At 45.3% G+C, this 20,172-nt stretch overlaps 1 long non-coding RNA gene across 1 annotated transcript; it reads right to left on the reverse strand.

Moving 5' to 3' along the window:
• Positions 1–7,290: 7,290 nt before the first annotated feature.
• Positions 7,291–18,189, reverse strand: LOC144106911 (uncharacterized). Its single transcript, XR_013309158.1, has 5 exons — positions 18,102–18,189; positions 14,305–14,405; positions 11,563–11,589; positions 10,700–10,723; positions 7,291–7,464 (listed from the first exon to the last, which is right to left on the reverse strand). It is a non-coding gene; the product is annotated as an uncharacterized LOC144106911 (long non-coding RNA).
• Between the last annotated feature and the right edge of the window lie 1,983 nt (positions 18,190–20,172).

The following is a 20,172-nucleotide window of genomic DNA, read 5'->3' on the forward strand; positions in this document are numbered from 1 at the left end:
CGTTCTATGGCTTCGCATCGGGGACTCCCTGCCGTGCCTGAGCCCGTTCCGGGGAGTCAACAGAGGACGCTACCACCTGCTACGGCCAGGGGTGTCTCCAGCATTGTTGCCACCCATCCGGGTGGTGCCCCCAACGCCAACAAAACTGGCATCACCTCCACGGGCGCTTGGACCGGGAGCTCATAGGACGCAGTCAGCGACGCCAGCACAAGCACGTCGAATACCGTCTCGACGCCGGCTACTGGATCCATACAACGCCGCAGCCGCACCGAACGAACCGTGAGCACGAACACCGACCAATAATAGTAGAAGACGCTGGTAGCAGTAGTAGACGCTGGTAGCAGTGTGCCCCGGTCGTGTGTAGTTATAGTCTGTGATTTGTGTTAGTTTTGTTAATTTTGTGTTCTAGTGTGTGTGTCACGTAGGGTGTATTAAATGTGCGTCTGTGTGTGTACACCTGTCGCGTAGTTCAATTTTCGGTCCGAGTGTTCTCCGGGGAGATCCGTGACAATTTGATGACCGGAAAGTTCCCGCACTTGGTGCCCGCAAGGTTGCCTTGGAAACTGCAACAAACTACTCCATCATCGCTCCCTTCGCCGCCTAGATGAATACAGACCGAACCGCTTGCAGCGACCTTTACATTTGTACCACTGAAGTCCACCTAACTGCGCCATCAGGATGATGCGCCGCACCAGTGGCTTTCGCAGATGTATCCAGGTATTGTGAACTTGCAACATCTAGTGCTTCTCTTCCGTGGACGCTAAGAGCGGCTGAAACTGATTTCATGAAAGAGACCAAGAGATGACCGCAGTCATCACTTTTATCCCCGCGGATGGCCTCTTCGAGTTCAGCATATTTTACCGGACTCTTTTCCGCACCAACGACTTTCCAACAGGCATTAGAGTACTGGCAGGCCTGAACTGGCAAGTACGTCTAGTGTACTAGATGATGTCGCCGCGTTCGCCTTGTACTTCTAGGATAACCTAAAAAAAGAAGCTTCTGTTTCCCCGTCTTATCAGTAATGACAATGCAGTGCTCTCGGCACGCAGAAAGCAGCTGCAGCTTTCGAATAATTTCTGCAGCTGGCCGATAACAAATCTGTGCACAGATTCCTGGCAATGCGTGTATTATCGACAGTTGACAATCGCGAGCTTGATCCTGAAGCCGATTTCTGTCCTGATCGATCCGCGGCATTTCGAAGAAAGAGGAGAAATCGAGATCGACAGTGATGAAACGGGTTGTGTCGAGGCATACTACTGGTGCAGTAGAAGCTCTGGATGCAGAGGAAGTTGTTACGCGAGCCGCTCTTCGTCAGCTTGCAATACTCGGGGCCAGAGCAGAGGTTTGTCCATGATCATACAATAGCCCATTGAAAGTGGTAAATGAATAAGACCCTTTGCCTCGGCTTTTTATCCTCGAGCACGCCTAGGGCAACTTCACTCGCGGGAGCTTTCGCTTCCAGGACCTCGACATCATCGCACTGTTCAAGTCTGGATGGAAGCGCACCAACGCACACTGCCTATCACAAGGCCCTGTCTACACGCCGCCGGTAGAAGGCAATGCGGATGAATTTCTGGACTGATAACCACCAACGATCTAACGCAACACCACCGGTCCGACTCTGGCCTATAGAACGTCATCGAGAACCTGGAAGGCAAGAGTTCTTCACCCCCTGGTGTTATCAAATGTGGATTATCCTCTTTTTCTCCTCAGAACGGAGTCCACGTGAAGAAAAACTAGCAATTAACAAGGTCACATGCCTTCTTGACGCGCCTGCAACGATTCGTGAGAAAAAACAAATTTTACAAGTTGCGCAAGACGACCCAACAGATGTAACCTCCTTCAATGTCAAAACAAATATTGCTGACCGTGTATTTTCGCTGTAATCCTGCACTACGTCAAGATAAGTTATGGCGTCCAACTCCTCAACACACCTCCTTCGAGACTGACAGTATTTTTGCTGCCAATCCATCCTTCATCCAGACCCTCCAGCAAAACGGAGAAGCCTATTTGGCCGCTACCAAATGCCGCTTTCCAGTAGCAAGTAGATATTAGTAGCAGTCGACTACTTCGCCGCTACAGAGAAGCGAAAGAGCTGCATCGTGGTAGCGCAGCAGACGTTACGGGTTTCTTCCACCAAAACTTTCCCTCTTTGTTCGCCGCACTGCCTCCGAAGTTCTCATCACAGAACGGTATATACTGCCGACCTTACCTAAACAGTCCCTCAATACAGCGAAACGAGCCACCGGGAGACGCCGGTGGGCCATTCACAAATTTGCTGACAAACGGAACACCGGCAAAAATGAACCGGCGATCAACTCGCCATGCATATTGATGCCGAACACAGACCTGGGATGATATCCCACCTCTTGCGCAGTCTTTAGTGAAACAACAGCGTCATGCAGAATGCCGCACATAAGACACTTTTACGGCCCGTCGACCTCAGCGAGGCAATGGCCACGCTCGACGCCATGTTACCAAAGAAGACAACCTCGAATCATCGCCTTTCTCCCTCGTGCAGAAGTCGCCACGCGGAATTCAAGCCACGTGAGAGACTAGGAATGAACGCTGCACCGCCGCCGTGATCTTAAAGACCCCACGGCCGCTACTTTCCTCAGCACGACATACTTGGACGGACTGGTGAAGTCGGCTGTGAAGTGTTCCCAACCGAGTGACAGTATCCCAGCGATACCGGGCACACCCATTAATAGGGCATGTCGAGGGTATAAAAACACCCCCAATTTCATGCTCTAAAGGACGCTCGGGATTCCCTCTTGAGTTTTTGTTTTTGGCTACCTTTTTTCCCTTCCAGCCCCAAGCGGATGGTTCTTGAGGAGAAAATTAATGTCGTAAAACTTAGTGTTTCTTTCTCGGAAGCATTGGTACGCGCCCTTTTTGCTTTGTCTGTGACGTGAGAAGCGTTTTGAATTCTCTGGCGAAATTGTAGATTAGGATAACTGCTTCTACGACGCTCAATATTGCCATTGGTGCTTTTCGCGCGTTATGTCGAAAGTTCTCTATTACCTTTAAACCGGCCACACCGTCAGCAGGGGTGATTCTATTTTTTGACGGCCGTCGATCACACTTGCTGTTCTCTCCCTCTACGAGTTGTTAGAAAACAATGCCCAGGTAAAGCATTATTCCGCTTGTATCAGTACTCGGCTTTCTACCAACTCCACTACGTAAAAATATCTAACAGGCAAAACATAGATTACACTACTCCTCACCAGTTCTGTCCGGCTGGCCCTCTTTCGGGGGAATAATCACTGCAATAAAACCGACGAACTGGCTTGATTTCAGGCGATTCTCGAGAAACGGTTCTTTAATGTCTGCAGAGATTACTGCTGATTGCTTGAAGGGCACGCAGCGCATTTGGAAATGCGGTGCGGTTCAGAAAAACACTGAGGAGCGTAAAACTGTTCGTGTGTGTAAAGCACTTTATTTCCTCAAAATCGCGAAACCTTAAAGCAATGAGAGAACTCAGAGCTGCAGAGATCGTACGGTACAACTAAAATCCGTCCCAAAATGCGTCCGGTCTTTGTAAAAATTCGTCCGGTCTTAGTAGAAATCCGTCAGGTGTCAAAATATTAGAAGAAAGTTGACCTCTCCCGAGGCCGCCCTCGCCTGCAAAGCGAAAAAATATGCGAGCAGTTTTTTACCGCTAAAATGAACGAGAATTTCGTATCGTGTCCGCAGCAGGCTTCAGAGCTATTATTTTCGCACCGTATCTTCAAGGAGGGCGCGAATTATTTGCACGCCTTATATTGGCGCCTATATTTCGGCGGAGTTGTTCCGCTAAGGCAACATTTTCTATATACCTAGACCGTGTTAAAAAAAAAGAGGAGGGAAGAGCACACAGCAGTCGGACTCGACTGGCGGCGTAAAGTAGGCTTAGCGCCAATTTAAATACACGAAAACTGATGTTTCCAAAGCAGTTTTCTGATTTCACAGTGTGCCTACGATGTACTTCTTTCGTGAAGAGTAACCATGAAGATATTAGATAAAACTTGTGATAGTATTCAACAGTATTTGAAAGGCGTTGTATCTTTAATACTTCACGAAACGTTGCCACTGGAATCCTCCGCCGCTGATGCCAGGGGGCGCTGCGCTGGCGCGTCCCATTAAATTCACATTGTAAGCAAGGCTTATCAAAATATTTTTGTCGTTTCACAGTCGACTCGTGGAGGCTGCCGCTAGTTAAGAACTGGCGAGTGATTTGAACAAGAGTGGGCCAAAGTATACGCTCCGTCATTTCTAAGCAGTCTTTGTAAAACGTCACCACAAATGTTTGTTGTCAAGCCGAGCTTACCCCCAAAAAAGCCTCGCCGTACGCCGGATTTTTCTCCGAACCGCGCAAGCTTCTTGTGTAGTACGACATGCTGCCGTGTATGCTAACTTTTCTTGCCAATACAGTCGTTTATACCACAGAGTCTATACAGCATTAAGGCGCGCTAACATTAGCGGGAAAACGCGCAACGCAGGACGTTTTCCGCGTGCCGCTTCCCACGCAAGCCGGTTTTTCTCCCGCGGACAGCCTGCTGTGCCTTCCCGCAGAGCGATGGGTTCGGTACCTATTTTTCCCGTGCCGCTGACGAGAACAGCCAATGGGCGCCGACCGTGAACCGTGACGTCGGTCCCGGTTCAGTGACGCCGTCGGCGGAGGCTGCGTGCGTCCGGCCGGGCACTCGGCGGCTTCTTTGCCAGCATGAACATGCGACTTGAGACGGTGCACAAGCGACGGTGCAGAAGCAGCAAACAAACAAAAATAAGTACGTTTACCGTAGCCAACAGCTTATCGCTCAAACCAGCCATCCTCGAGACAAAAAGGGCGACGGGAGGGGAGCTAGCAGACGATCAAGACGACGACGCGAGAAAAGGGTGCGCTTTCCAGTCTTTTCTGGTGTCACGTGACTATCCCCTTCTCTTTCTGCTCGTTCGGGTTCTCCCTCAGCGCCTCCTCTCTCCACATTCCAAGACAACCGCAGCGAGAAAACGCGCGCAGTGTGAGCGTCATTCTGAGGAGCTGAGAGGCAGCGTCGACGTTGTCGCTGTGCCGGTGCGGGAAGCTTCCCGCTAGTGTGAGCGCGCCTTTACACAAAAAGTACTTCTGAAACGCCATGGCAAACGCACGAAAAGAACCGTGTACTTTAGTAGACAACGGTGGAGACGACACCGACGACAACCTCTGGCTCCGGTGTTCGCGAAGGCTATCTTTGCATGTAATCACGGTGTTGATGATCTCTTAATGTACGCAGTTCAGTCATTGTGAATCACGCTGCCTAAAGACTGGCTTCAACGCAAACCTTTTTATCGATTGAACGGTAGTATTTGTGAGGGAATGTCCTGTGTGGAAGCAATGATGAACTGCACGAGAAAGCTTGCATGATTCGGAGAGAATCCCAGTGGTAGAGCGCATCTGAACGTATGTCCGTCTTTCCAACACAGATTTATTGGGGCGTTTCAAAAAGACAGCTTGTAAATGACTTAGCGTGCTTTCTCCTACTATGTACCCGCCTACTGTTAACAAACAGGTCGACCACCGGATGTCCAGAGAAAGGCGAGAATAATATCAGTAACTTTTGCTTGCCGATATATTCTATCGGTATATTGGTTTCTATCGGTCGCGCACCCTTTTTGTATCCTAGCGCGGCTAGCTCCAATGTGCATGTTTCCCGGCGTTTTTGTATACTTCGCCTTTGAAATGACGCTTCATACTTTCACAATCTTTTCTGGTATGTTTAAGAATCCTCTTCTCGAAAGGAGGAAAACACAGCGGCACTGAGAATTAAGAGAAGTTCTTTAAAAACTCCCTTTTTATATCCCTCTCCACTTGTGCTCTAACCACTAGAGATGCCCAGGAGAAGACTGGGAGGCGACCCTGTCCGGCTGCTGCACCCTCGAGGCCAAAGGGCCATAACGCAGCGCGCCCGGGCTGCGGCAGCCGCCATTCGGATGCCTGACTAAGCATTCCGCCTAGCGGTTGCAAGAGCGTGACCCTTCAGGTCACGACCCCCAACACCTCGTCTATGATTACATAAATGTTTTCAACACCACTCCGTCGAGACATGCTTTAAGCACTGCCATCAAGTAAGAGTAACCTCTCGCGTCCACAATATAGAAACGATATTAGTAGACACTCAGAGCATATTTTAAGCAAATGCTACAGGTAAAATAACGCGTCTGAATGTGGGAACATTGCATTAACAGGTTGCTTTCAAGACCAAATCAAACAACATAATTATTCGCACTGGTTCATATAACCTTGACCAAACGTAATGAAATGCTTGTGAATGCACTGCTTGAAATTCTACTTCTTTTGAATGTCCCTGCCAATTAAAATATTCAAAATATATATAACGAATATGTGCAAACGTGTATTGGTGTAGAGGTATCAAAAATTTTGTAACATTCGCACTCTACAGTTCAAGAGTTAATAGCCCTGTGTACTTATTCGAGAAAAAAGCCTGCCGCCGCATCATTTAGCTACCAAGAAGAATAAAAACGAGACTGCTTTTGCCGACGCTGGTTGGCGGCATCTGTAACGAGCATGTGTTTCATGTTCCAGCAGAATCTGTTATATGCTCGAGAACGCAATGCCATTGCGTTATTGGCTGTGCGCTCAACATGTACTGCTATGCAAGCTTGTTCCCCGCCATTAATGCCTATCATTAAAACAGCCACGATGGCAGGGATAAGAAATTAGAATGCACAAGGCGCATGGTGCTTTAGTAGTCCGGTTCTTGTCTTGCTATAGCCTTTGTCCACACTAATATTTCGATCCTCCAACCACTTTGCTTTAAGTGACCCCGCGGAACTTAAGAGGACAAGTTAGCCTTGACAGGCTAATCAGGCTGAATAAACTTATTTGCATTTATCTGAGAGAAGTTTTGACACAATTGGCAAATGCGAACCTACTAGAGTTCAGCTATTGTGGCTCCAGGTTCCAGTTAACGCAGTAAAGTGGCGGTTGGCAACTATTGAAGGAATGTCTCTAATTATTCTTAATTTGTATCCTATGAATGCGTGTTTTAGACCATATTTCCGTAGCGACATGTTCGAGTCTGATATCTGAAGCCTAAACTAGCTTCGAGGGCGACACTTTAAGGACCGCTGAAGTCTAATACAGACTGATGGATGAAATATTTGCTCCGTTCGAAACATGACAGCCGTCATAATAGGTGAACGGTTGCAATAAGCTCTGAAACGCAAGAAGCAGTATACTTAGTATGCTGGTGTCATCTCACCACGTCCTCTATTAATGAGAAATATTTCTCTTAACATTGAAATGTTCGGATTTTTCGGCAATCAGAACTTACATTTCACCTTGTCTAGGTCTGAAGCTATTCCTTGCAGTGTTTGGTTCAGGTTAGTTCGAATCATCAACAAAAAGTCCGCAAGCATCGTGCAAATCATCACGGTTCTAATTCCTTGGCCTTGGAATTGAAGTCCTTTTTCGACGCAGCACTATGGGAAGAAAAAAAAAAGACCACCACATGATTAAGAGAAGTTCTTTACTGTCACTGCCTACCATCAGGACCGACTCATAAAGGTGATAAAATAACATGCACAAGTCTGTTTTCCTGCCTAACGCGGATACATCAGCAATAAATGGGGTGTACTTGGTCATCTGTAAGTACACGTTATAGTTTTCTAGACAATCACGCAGTTAAGTTTGTTGTTTAACACCTTCGCGCAAAACGGCCTCCTCTGACGTACTAATCTGTGAACAGGGCATGCAGGCTTGTCCGCCAGTTGGCCAGCCGGAAGGAATGACATCCTAGTCTATACACTGTGTTCCTAACGCATTTCCAGAGCATGCATTGCGCACTTCGTGTAAAGCTGCACTGAGGGCGTGTATCTCCAACAATAGAAAGACATTCACACTTGCAGAACACCTGTGATGCGGCCCATAACAGTACATGGTCCCGCTATTGTGCCCTAGCATCCGCAGCGACAGTCTACACTTCCGTCTAGGTTGCCGTGAACTACAGACACGTCCAGCTGCTCTGAACGTTTAGCAACTACTTTCATTTGTTGGCCGCCATTAGCGATCCCTCAGAAACTCAATGGGAGTAATTTAAACTTGCAGCTTTAAGAAAACTATAAAGAATTCCGAAAGATTCTCTGCAAAACCTAGCGCATAAAATCGCTCACCCTTCCTCCTGGCAGAAACATCTGACATATAAAGTGCTTCCTTCCCCCACAACAATCATTTACAACGGCAACTGACAATGAACGGGATGTTCCAAAAATTCGACCTCTGCATACTCGCATCGTCCTCCAGGCTATCGCTGCAATGACATTCGCTGCGTATACTAACTGGAGTGCCGCACATTGAGCACTTACCAGTCCTAATTCAGGACGACACCAACATCAGAGAGGTCAGTTTGGTAAGCAGCTGCAGCAAATTAAGGATTGCTGCTTCGGATAAGCAGAACCAGTTTTCAGAGCACATTTCGTCACGCTTCAGTTCAACCCTTCAACAGGGCTCACTGATCAGTCGTAGAGAGTGAATGTTTAGAAGACATATTGAAGAATATCCTTGTTCTTTGAATCAGGGTTCCACACGTTTTCTATTTCTGCAGCTCGCCGGGGAGCCACACTATTAGCTTTCGGCCAGTTTTTACCGTCCCCCTCAAAGTTTAGTTATTTGTAGTGGACATAAAGGCGGCTTGCCAGCTGCTTCACTGAATTCTTTCCGACGCCACGCTGATGCCCGTAGCATTTATCCTAAACGTCTGAGTGGACAGTCAAACTTTTTAGGCAACCACACGTAAACGACGAGTAGTTTGAGTGCTAACGAGTTACTGCCACCGGTTCATGCTGCACACCTTTTCGGTGTTCGTGTACTTTCATGAGATATGTACTGATCAGCGAGAATAGGGTGCTTTCTGCTTCTGGTCAGACAATGTTAAGGGATCTTTCCATAGGCACGTGATCAATCGGACGCGCCTATGCCCACCATGATTGACGTCTCTGAGTCGCTCGAATCTGCAGAATCCTGCAGTACTTGAGGGAATCCTATATTGGATACAGTGGCAGCAGCAGTTCTACCGGCAGGCCTTAGAACTGTCATCGGAATGCTTCATTATCCAGCAGACAGCGCATGATTTCGTCATAGCCGAGCAAACAGATTAGAAGAAGGTCCTGTCCCCGTCATTTTTAATCAGTCGACGAGTTATGGACTGACCACTGAGAGAGATATCGGTATGCCTTAACATGACCTTTTTTATAGCGAAATTCTACACAATTATTTTAATTATAAATTATGGCTCGCGACCTTGCTCTGTCAACAAATATGGGTTAAAAACAGAAGATTTGCTTCTGCTTTTCGGTCTCCCATACACCCTTAGCGAACGATGTTCTATCACCGGCATATCTCATTATGAAGGCTATGGGTGCTGTAGAATATGCCGTTTGTACAATTTGAAATTGTAACTGAAGAATTGTGCTTCCTTAAACACAGGTGTTTTTTTATGCTTAGGTAGTAGTGGACGCTTTCTCTGCTATGTACCGCATTTTCTGGAACAATATTCTAATAAGCTTATTGTTACGCCGCGGACGCGAGACCTATTGAATTTTAAAAAATATTATGATTGACAAGATGACACGACTCATTGCCAACAGTAAAAAGTACCCACGAAAGTGAGTTTTCAGCGAAGTATTATTTACATTTTTCTATGTTGAAAGTACTGTCTCAGTACACCTGTATTTATCAACAGGTATAGAAAATAAAAGACCAAATTAAGCTGATGAATTACCAAGCATTCATTTAAAGGCCCAATAAGTACACGTCTAGGAAGCGCATGAAGTGAGCAGATTGGTTCATAGTAGATAACAAATTTCTATCAACTCGGTTAACTATGAGTACCACTTTAACTGTTCGCATTTCTTTAGGATACGTTCCTGAGGACAAAATGAACCGAAAATGTCGGTGATGACCGAGCCCTATCTTTAATAACATGTATTAAGAACGTATGAGTACCATTCTAGTCTTCTGAATTGCTGATCTAGAATATGAGACCACGTTTTTGTTGGGTGCACATAACAATAAATTAAACAGGTCGGTAGGTCCGCTGATCGCTTGCGAGGTAAGCTTGATTTTGGAGGCATATATACAATCACTGTTAAAAATATACAGGTCCTCGTGATTGCTGCACACGGGTGCATTATGGGTGGGTTTGCGTTACCAGGGCTGCCAGTGTTTCCAGGGCAAGAACTGCCTCCCTCAATCCCTCTGTGTTGAAGAACCTAAAGCAGCTACAAAAGCACCCCCCCCCCCGCCCCACGTGGTTCAGCAGTGAACCCAGTGTCGGGCATATTTTTTTAGAGGCTGTAAATTCTACTGAGTGGCAGCGACCGGTTGAGCTCTCTATTAATGTTTTTAGGGCCATGTCGTACTAAGCTCTGACTGCCTGCAATAGCGCCATTATTTTATGCTCGAATTATCTAAACTTTTGCATGTTTTGAGACTGTAGTGCGTATTGTCAATCTGTATTTAATTCCAATCGCACAGTATAATTATCGCTTGAGCCTTAAAGGCGCTAGAATAAATTGCGCTTTTGGCAGTCGCTAATGACGTTGTACGGGAAAACCCTACTGACACAGTAAAAGAGTAAAAATAGGAAGTTAGACAGAATTCAAATATATTTGAATCCCCGCCTTTCAAAGAAATTGCCTATTCTTTTAATGTACTTACCATAAAAGTGTTACCTATGCGATCCTGGAAAGGCAAGGCACGGGTCAGTATGTATAAGAAGAACGTAATGCACCAAGAAGATAGCAACCGAACGAGTCATCTATATATGCTACATATATATTGATCGCCACATGCAACGTATATAACCAACGTACCTCTAGGGTTAAAGGGGAAAATCTCTTCTTCTTGAATAAACAGAACGAATTCAATGCCTTTTTTATACAACTCCGACACACGAAACATTGCTGCAGACGTGTTAACGTAAGAGTGGCGCTCTGCTGCTAAGTTAAATCGTGCCCAGCTATTTTCCCGTCAGTTTCGCAAGCTGCGCGGAACATTGGTGAAAGAGTTTACAAATGCAGCAGAACATCAAATTAAAGACTTTGAATGGGTTATGTAGGCTTCACAGATACCACTACGTTAGATTGCGTTTCCATGGAGCACTTCTTTATTAAAAGTTATTTATTGTAACGATATGATTGTATCAAGGTCTGTGCACGTTTCTTGCGGTAAACATTAAGGCTGCACTTTTGCCACGAAATGATTAATGTATACAATCCTTATATATATGGTCAATAGACTTCCAATATACTTTATTGCTTTCCTGTAGATACTTTTTTGTATATTCATGGTCTATAGAGTCTCTATAAAAATATACTAAAAGTCTATGGTTTTAATTCTATAGTTTGTCTATAGACTGTCTGCAGGATCTGTATCGCTTATAGACGACCCTCAAGGGTTTGTCTAGACTTTATAGGTAAAAGTCTAAGGCCTAATGAAATTTTTGTAAGGGCAGAAAGCTTTCACTATATAGACGGGGCATGGCTTGGCAAAAATAATTTGGCGAAGCATGCCTGACTTACCGCGCATGATCGAGACCTGTTTATGCACTGAAAGGAAGAAGGGTGGTATGGTATTAGCGGTTTAGTATCGCAGAGCGACACACTGGCTATGTGGGACACCGTAGTGGGGGGCCCTTGGTTATTTTCAACCACCTGTGGTTTATTCGCATGAACTCATATCGCACCGTACAAGGGCGACTCATCCATAGAAACAGCTGCAGCGGTCGGGACCAAACCCACGTCGTCGGCCTCCGCAGCCGAGCGTTCCCAGCCGAGCGTAGAGAAGAGAAGTGAGACTATAGTTTGAGCATTGTTTATTGTAGCAATTTAATAATTCTATTATTAACAATGAATCAACTTGCCTAGCTTAACACTTTAATTAAGGCTAGGCTTATCTGAACACTGTCAAAATTATAGTTTTAGCAAATTGCAAAGATAAATAGTAATATTGCAGGAATTTAGCGAGTGAATAACTTTATGAAACTAGCTGCTCTGCTGCTTAATCAACTGCTAAGTATGCTTGCGGAAATAGGGGTTACCTGGTTGGAGGAATAGTAATTCTCGGCAAATAATTTCGTGGAGAATATATCCAATACTATTGGATCACAAAAAAGCGTTCAATAAAAAAATATGCACTACAAAAACAATCAATTTTTCTAAGTGGCAAGGCCGTTTAAAAAAAATAAGCAAACAATGCACTCAAGCTAAATTCAACACTTAAGACGATTCAAAATAGTGTTTATGAATTTATAATAATTAAAACGTAACAAATAACAGCACAAGGGACCTCATTAGCTAGAGACAGGAGTCAAAATTCCACAAAAATTCACTGCACATGATATTACAAATATTGCAGCAACGAGAGTCGGAGTTATCGTAAAAAAAATGAGAATGTTAGCAGTCTCATCGAAAACCAAGTGAACTTCGCCGTTTGTTGGCAACCAGTTCACAGCGCCCTCTATATTCGCGCTGTTCATATGAAGCTATTCTCTTCTATGCACCTCCTTCCGCGTAGCAACACTTCACCTCCACACCACCTTCTGCCTTCGAACGGTAGGCCGTTTGGTCTATTCCGGAACGCCATGCGTCCAAAAAGTGTGACTCAGGATGCATGAGGCATCCATATTTGCGCATTGTTCTAGCCTTTTTTCACTCTCCGATTCACCGCCTATACAACACAGTGCTAATGGCAGTCCAATATCACTTAGATCTGCCACATCACCACGCTCTACGAATAAAGTCATCTGCGGGCCGTGTGCGGCTTCTTGCGATTGCCCGCCCTGATTGCGCTGCATAAGTGCATTACTTAATCCTACTAGCGTGCGCCCTGCAAAAACAGAGCAGACCAACACGACCTAAAGCGCAATACATATGCATGTCGCTATGAAAATGCATGCTGCTTTTCCGGAAGACTACCGACATTCGGAACTCAAAGCTATGAAATCTAAGCGCTTCCATGTGGGACAAGTGCCTGTTTTACATGCCTAGCGAGCAGGTGCTCCCTCTTTCATCACAATGGCTCCTGCAGCTGAAAAGAGCCCGTAACTGTAGTTCAGGGATTGCTGTATGGTATCAAGGCGGATCTGCCGGTGACTGGCGCCAGGCACGGTACAGGTGCCTTCCCTTTGTCATGCTGCATGCGAAGGGGCGCTGAGGCCGTGGCAAGAGGGTACTTTCAGGTAGTCAGCGATTTCATTGTAACTGTAATCGCTTGGCCGATGGCTGACATCTTAGCTAACCTGAGTGAACGCGCATCTTTACATTTACCAGACGTGTCATGTGTGGAAGGTGCACTAACTCGATAGACACGATGCGGTGATCGTGGCTCCAAATCTAACACTTGTGCTAGGGAACCACGCGTTTAAAATACCGACTGACCAGTTTTTTTTTCCACACGTATACCTTCAGCGTCTCGGATTTCTAGATTAAACTTGGCCGTGCGGATGCCGCCTGGATGGGACTGCCGGAAAATACATGTATACCGCTGCGTATTTGTTGAGTATTAACAGCCGCCATCTTCGAAAATCGGGCTTGGGGTATTGGACTGCACACAGAGCCAACATAGATTGGGACCCTGAGGTAGACACGATCTTTGTGCCGGTGCCCATTCCTGCCATGATGCATAGAGATGTTCGCGTAAGAAAAAAAATCTAAAAATCGCTTCTCTTCAAGAACATGCTTCAATCGCCCCAGCAGTTTCCACGGCGAACAGAGCGATGGAGAACTTCCGGTAACCTTCAGATCGGGAGTAGGGTGAGGATTCAGACTGCTGGACCGACTGAAGTTCAGTTTCGAGCTTTGTCATCTGCATGGACCGCAAGCGAGTGGACGGAATAGTAGTTGTGCCGGTTCGTCGCCTTCGTTCGCCAATTGCTCTCGAACAGTGTTATTAATTGCGACCTCGTTGTTACCCGGCTCTTGCTTCGAGCTTCGCGGGCGCCGCTATGCCATCCCAAAGCTAGTAAGTTGTCAAAGAATACTAGAAATGTTCGGCACAGCGCGGGAATTCGACAATGGCAAAGTGAATTTTGGAGCAGTCACGAAGACCTACATAACTAGAAGCACAGTCTAGCGATACATCCTTTTTTGTCTGCCTAAAGAATCAAGGGTGGAGAGAGAGACGACATAGGCTTATGGGCACGCATAGACTACCAATGCGTGCCTCTTTAGAAGAAAAAAAGACGTCCACAGTAATGATGCTCTGCAAATTTATATATGCCAAAATTTATAGACGAAGTATGTCATTGAGCCCAGTGTCCTTACCTTGTCCAATCCTCTAGGAACCACTATATAATCTTCTCTGCAACGCAAATCTGTGGCCCGACCGCTGAACGAGCTCATGTTCTTCTCCAGAGATTCAGCCACTAGAGAGGTTATTCCGAAAACACTCGCTTAGCTCTCAGGGCTTTTTTAGGCGAGACTGCATGGAGAGTACTCATAGAACAAAAGATAGTTTTGCCCCAGAAAAGCGCAAATATAAGAATGCCCCTTTACTTCTGAATTAAAAAAATACGTCCTTATGCATCACGAATGTTTCGACAGGTATGCATGAGACCACTACTACCCTCCGCATAAGGGAACACGTGGTGCAAGCATGGCAATCAGGATCATCATCAGCCTAACTACGTCCACTGCAGCCCAAACCCAAGTCCCTCCAATTTAACCTGTCCTGTGATAGCTGCCGCCACATTATCATCACAAACTTCCCAATTTCATCCTTCCCCTACCTATGTGCTCTCTTACCCGCCCCCTGCTATGATTGCCTGTTAACAGTTCTGTCCATCGAAGGGCCTTCGCATTGTGTGCCCTGTACATGTTGATTCCTTCTTAAATTCTCATCATTCGTATCAATTAGGATATCAATAGCTCGCGTTTTTTCCCTGATTATTCTGCTCTTCTCCGGCCCCTTACGCTACGCCGATCATAGCCCAATGTTGTGCCCTCAGCTTGTTTCTACGCCTTTTATTTAGCCTTCAAGTTTCCACCGAAGAGGTGAGGGCTGCAACCTACAACTGTTGTATACTTTCTGCTTGAGGCATACTTGCAAGCTGCAATTAATTACTTCAGCGTGCCTTTCAAACGCATTCATCCGTTCTTATTCCTACTAATTTCTCTCTCGTAGCCCGGATCAGCGGTTGCTACCTGCCCTAAGTAGACGAATTTCGTAACAACTTCCAGTGCTCCGCTGCCTATATTCAGAACTGCTGGGCCCTTCTGGAACTATTGGGCATTACTCTAAGTTTCGTCATAGTAATTTTAGACCCGCCGCTCAGCTTGGCCATTCACGTTCATGATCATGCGTTGCAACTTCCTCCCTTAGTTACACAGCAAAACAATGCCATTAGTAAATCGGAGATTACGAGGTAGTGTCCTAGAAGTTTTATCCTCAACTGTTCCCAATCCAGTTCTCTGAATACCTCCTTTAAACAGTCGCTTAGAAGTACAGGACGTATAGTGTCTCCCTTCCTGACATCTTTTCTTTGTGGGCTTTTATCACTTTCCCTATGAAGGACTGTGGTCAGTCTACAGCCACTATAAATATTCTTAGTACCTTTACATACGTCTCTTTTATGATCTGGTTGCGCAATGCCACCTTGACTCCTGATGTTACGACTGAACACAGTGCTTGCCCGCCAGGGTGGCTCAGTGGTTACGGCGATCGCCTGCTGACCCAAAAGACGCGGATTCGATCCCTTCTGGGGCGGTCGAATTTCAATGGAGGCTAAATTCTAGAGGCCCGTGTACTGTGCGATGTTAGTGCACGGTAGAGAACCCCAGAAGGTCGAAATTTCCGGAGCCCTTCAATACGGCATCCATCATACCTTGAGTCACTATGGGACATTAAACCGGACAAACCAATCAACCCAATTCTTGTTTTTCATCTACGAAGGCTACATATCAAGTATCGTTATATTGTGCACATTTTTCTGTCATTTGATATAAGACTTGAAGTTGAGTTTTTTTAAGTAGCCTTTAAGGAAGCCAACCTGGTCCTTATATTACAGAAGTCTAAGGTTGCTTTTTTTTTAGTGCATACCATGAAGGCAATGCGCAGTAAGTTTATGTGTCAGTAGTTTCAAAGTTCTTGATGTGCCCTTTCTTCAAAATTAAGATAATTTATCGCTCTAACAAGATTTCAGTACGCTTGAGGTCATAAGACGTAGGGTATATTGGGGTGGTGCTCGGTACCAGCATTCTTCCGGCTATTAACTTGATGCTGTGCCTGCTGTGCGTAGCGAGCGTGGAAACCTTAGCACCAGACCACCCTATCGTTCTTTGACTCGGGCTTAATGCTCCTGCGCAGGATGTAAAATAAATCGAGGGCTGCTCCATTAGTGGCCGGAACGTACGGGTATCACCGACACAACGCTAGGGTGTCCAGGATGCGTGACACCACCACCTAAGCAGAATCGCTATGGTGCTTCAGTACTTTGCCTTCGACTCGTTGTGGCTTACCGACATCTCGGTTGCAGCCTCTTTGTAAACATCACTAGCCCGACGGATCGCGTCTTTCTTAACAAAGCACAGCTCCTCGTGTTATGTCAGCAAACTATTCAAACGTACTCTCATGGATGCTGAATTGGCGAGCCGTACGTACGGAACCTTTCCATGGGGAAGCGCATATGATATTCGCGATTTGAATATGTTAAGAGCCTATGCTGCAGGTATATTACTAACGTTTCGAGGACTTGCTCGCTATAGTGATAAGGAGAAGGGCTCATTTATATTAGAGCTCAAGTAATTGTGCGGGTCAATGCACGCCCACTTCATCGTTGACACCTCTGTTTCGTGTTGGTGTTCAAGTGCCAACAGAGAGCAGGTTTTGCTCTCTAAATGGCTACCCTGAATTGCCTGCCTTTGCAATTGAGAACTAATAACTCGTGTTGTTTTGTTAGCAGGTGTGGTTTAAGGGATTTAACATCCCAAAGCGACTCAGGCTATGAGGGATGCCGTAATGAAGGACTCCGAAAATTTCGACCACCTGGGGTTCTTTAACGTTCACTGACATAGCGCCCTACACAGACCCTTAGCATTTCGCCTGCATCGAAATGCGATCGCCGCGGCCGTGATCGAACCCAGGTATTTCGGATAAGCAACCGAGTGCAATCGCCGGTTCGGCTCCGCGGCAACAATTATTCGATTGGCACGACTGATAATATGTTCTGAAGGCTAAGAAATATTTATAAAAATATATGATATGAAATTTTTAATATAAAATTTATTAAAAGGTAAATAATTATTGCCCCCCTAAAAAACTGTTATTATGCGTTTAACTACACAAGCTGTTTATACTACAAGCAGACCGTTTCAGCAACGTGTCGGGTGCATGCCACGCGCCCGACGATCGGAACTTATGTGATAATAGCTTTCGTTTTCTTAAACCGTCTATGATCAAAGTTAGAGGCAGTCTAGTTGGCTCGTCACTCGTACGATGGAGCCGTACCTGCTTCCCTAAAATGAGAAGGTGTTGAGATTTCAAGTCCAAAATTCGCCTTACCTTACATACCCTTATAAAAATTGTCTATTGACAGTCTATATACATCTTATAGACTTTATAGCCTTCCTATAGATATTTATTTTTGTAAATTTATATTCTATGGACTGTACATAGACGAAAGTCTACTAAACATGTATGGCCATAAATCTACAGATTGTCTATAGACTATCTATCCAATTTTTGTTGTGTGTAGACTACTGTCTATATTTTTTTATAGGCAGTCTATAGACGTTATAGACAGAAGTCTATGAAAGTATATAGACTGTCTTAAGAAATTTCTGGGTGGGTAGATTTAGAGCTTGGAGGAGGGGGAGTATAGTGGTCCACTGTGCGAGTGAGAAGCAAAATCATGCTGACTGGCTACTTTTGGCAAGGATGATACTTGGCGAAGCTTGTTACGGGAGTCAATTCATCCCTGATCAGAGATCAGACCCAGCCAGCTCTGAAGCCTGCGAGGCTCGACCAGCAAAGCCTACACTTCATCCTCTCAAATAATTGGTGCTCTCGACAAAACATCTCTACAAGCTCCGGTCGGGATCTTGTAAACGAGGCAAGAACTCACATTTAGGGTTCCTTTCCTTTGCTAATAGAAGGATGACCTTTCCCAAGAGGGCTACTAAAACTTGCGGTTGTTTTCATGCCATCCCCATGGTACACTAGAAAGAAAATAGGTATTTTATTCTCTCTTGCTAGAAATAACTATCGTGGAGTTATTATATGATCATGCGGTAGAGCGCAGGAGACAGCGCAGACCGCCTTAAGGGGTCTTGTGCATGTGTGCTAGCTAGGCACACACCAAATGGCAGTAGCCAAGTTTTTCCGGAGTCATAGCGTGTGTCAAAATATTTCGACATGCTTTGAGATCCTTGGCTTTGAACGCCCTTAAAGACGGTGCACTGACCCTAGGATATTTTTTGGTGTTCTTCAATTCAAAATAAAATCATCATGGCAGAGAAGAGGGGAAGGTTGCTTTTCCCAGTAAAAGCTGAACCCAGTACCACTTCTTCAATGGAAGAAGGTTGGCGATTCGGCTCGTTACACTTAACTGCGCACTGTTCAAATGGGCAACCTCGTTTATTTAATTTAGGCCTTAAATACGCAGGCAATGAAAACTGACTTCTAAGCTCGCACCTTGCAGGAAGCGTAATATATCTTCGAACAGGCATGATAACCAAGACATCTGTTACGAGGATTTTGATTTTGTTTTTCTGTATTGTAAGTACTTATGAATTGTTGCGCAGAGTTGGTGTACTCTCGGCAAACAAATTAAAATGAACTTCGTTTTACAATACAGTCGATTCATCACTTTCCTCCTGTGTGGCATAAAATTGCATACTGTTCTATTTATTGCAACATTCCCAGCATAATCAACACCACAATGAAAAACAAAAGCTTTCCTTACTGTGCTCCACCCATGTGTGTGTCGCAATGAGGATTTCATTTCATTACCCCTGTCTCCTAAAACTCTATTATTCGAAATTCCGTGTCGTACACAATTCAATTTTTTTTCAAAAAAAAAACCCAAAAACCTTCTGACAGACAAATGCCCTTCACGCATCTTCGTTTTTGATGGAGGCGATGAACTCGTCAGGGCTAATCCTCAAGCCAGAGAAGTGACTATTCGCGAACGAGGAGCTGCTGTTTCGAGGCCATATTGCAAGTAATAATTTATACGTCTAGATCCACTCAAATTAATTGCTATCACGGAGTTATCGCAGCCGTAAGGCGAAAAGCTTTGCGCAGATTCCGGGGTCTGCGTGCGTATTAGTAAATAAATTTTCGCTGTTTTGCGGAACCGTTTACGCGGCTACCTAAGCCACATGTGCCATTCGAATGGGAATCTCCGCCTCGGGAAGCATTCGAAAAAAAAATTCAGGGCAGCACATAAGTCACCTTACGTGCTTCAAGGCGAAAGCCTTTGCGTCATCCTGTTGAGCTCTCTAGATCAACACGATCGCCTCACGATTCTCGAAGTATTTTTGGTTTCAAATTACTATACCTTCGTTATATTCGTTGTGTTTGTTACATCCGGTTTCAAGTTATGACACACTGCGCCGTCGTTATTTCCGATGTGTTCACTATATCTGGTTTCAAGTTACGACATACTACACCATGTAACAGTCATCATTTTTTATGATCATTATATAAGTCTTAATTATTTCATAAATTATGAATATTATGCCGTACTGATTACCTGATATTTGTAAAGGTCAATTAATTATGTCAGTTCATGACCTTGGATGATATTTGATGACCACTTATTACCTTGAATGACATTTGGTTTGATTGACAGGTGCAGCAGACATTTCTTGTACAAGTCTTGCGCACTCTGATGAGGCAAGAAGGCATTCGCCTCAGCACTTTAGTGTTGTTTACAGTCGCCGCCCGTGACCAGACACCTGAACATAAAGGCCGCATTCTAATTCATACAGACCCAAGAATTCTGAGGTTGGGTGCTGTTCTCGTTTTGAAGCCTCCAAGCAGCGAAATTGTCGCAGCGTACTCTAGCCGCTCTTTGTCAAATGCATCACACCGCCACTACCACGTGACGATATGGACTGTCCAGAGCTGTTTAAAGCGTCGGTACCGCTTTTGCAATTAGCGGGCGCCTTCTTCCGCTAATCATCGCATAT

The sequence above is a fragment of the Amblyomma americanum genome, chromosome 10 (genome assembly GCF_052857255.1).
Source record: "Amblyomma americanum isolate KBUSLIRL-KWMA chromosome 10, ASM5285725v1, whole genome shotgun sequence".
Classification (NCBI taxonomy): domain Eukaryota; kingdom Metazoa; phylum Arthropoda; class Arachnida; order Ixodida; family Ixodidae; genus Amblyomma; species Amblyomma americanum.